A 1,569-nucleotide genomic window follows, 5' to 3' on the forward strand; every position below is an offset into this window, starting at 1 on the left:
GACTTTAAAGCTGGATCCCCCCTGATCTAGGTGTGTGTGGGGGTGTACACTTGTGCACACCATGATGATAACTAGAAGTTTGCAAGTTTCTTGATTATTTGCTGAGACGTTAGTAATGGAGTCGAAAAAGCGGCAGTTTAATTGCCCAGTTGCAGTCGTTCAATCGAGCCGATGTGGAAATGGAAGGAAAAAACGCTAATTGCACCGTACGTGTCCATAAGGAAACGACAGCACTTACCATGAAACATAAATGACATTGCGTCAACATTCACATACAAATCGTAACGTTCTATTAAGTCGTCTCATTGTGTTTTAAACTATTTACCGGCTAATGACAGTGTGGGGATGTTACGGAAGTAGCTTAACCTCAAAATTAAGTATCCACACAGTCATCAGATGTTCCCTCGCACCTAATTACCAACCACATACTGCATTCGTGCACTCACTCACATACAAATATCAACCGTGTAATGTGGGTCTTTATGGGGAATTTTTGCAATTGCCACTTACACTCACTTTTCCATTTTTCTCTCGTTGTTTAATGCGACTTTGAGCCTTTGCAATGTTTAGCACTTGCCTGCCAATTAGCGGGGACTGTCCATATGTAAAATAGCGCTAGAACCATATGGTTGGTTCAAAGCGGCTGAAATGTCATTGTTGTACGGGGGGGCAGACGAAGCAAAAAATCAACCAAGAGAAAAAATCACCGCGACATGACGTTCATGCATGGGAATATCCGACATATGGGCGGAACACCCTCAATCGAGCGGGCAATCGGGAAAAAAGCGAACCATCAAGGCTGAGATTTCGGATTTTTTCCCCAACGGCTATTGTGCGGAAACGGTACAGTTATGAAGCTGCATTTATATTGTACATACCGGCCAGCTATTTAACGCTAATTATATAAAAGAGACAATATGTTAACCATACACATGTTTTCACAGCAATTTTTACGGGAAAAATCTCGAGCCTTGATTGTTTCTTTTGTCTGATGAAATTACACGGTTTAATTTGCGGTGTGGAACACAGCATGGCTTAATTTATGGAGTTTTTGAGGACTCAACGGTATTCGGTTTGTCAGCAATGACTAACTATTCGTCGGTCCAAATACCCCCACTTTTTATTGTAGTTTTTCCAGTTGAAACGACGGTCGCAGGGTTTTTTGCAGCATCACTTCTCTCAATTGAGGGCAAGTTTTTGCAGAAAAATTCGAAATTGCAATTTTTTCCAAGCTCATCAAACAATTTCTTTTTATTTTTCGCATATTTTGAACATTTATTTGCAGATCAAATTGCAATGCAACGCCAAATGTCGCAAAAGGATTAAAATTGATCGAGAATATTGAAATGTTGCATTCAAATGCGCCCCAAAATTTAGTCTAAATTGAACAGTAACACAATAATTACGAAAAATTGTCAAAATTGGCGTATTTTAAAACCAAACGACATGGAGAAAGTTTTTGTTCAACAGAAAGTAAAAGTAGAGATAGACTTTCGAGGCCATTCCTTGAAACTAATGGATTTTTCGGCTTTTTCGGCCGTCGTTCGAAAAGAAATTCTACCGAACGAC

Source organism: Dendroctonus ponderosae, unplaced genomic scaffold, assembly GCF_020466585.1.
Source record: "Dendroctonus ponderosae isolate FM_Combo_2020 unplaced genomic scaffold, Dpon_F_20191213v2 Dpon_F_20191213_4, whole genome shotgun sequence".
NCBI classification, from domain to species: domain Eukaryota; kingdom Metazoa; phylum Arthropoda; class Insecta; order Coleoptera; family Curculionidae; genus Dendroctonus; species Dendroctonus ponderosae.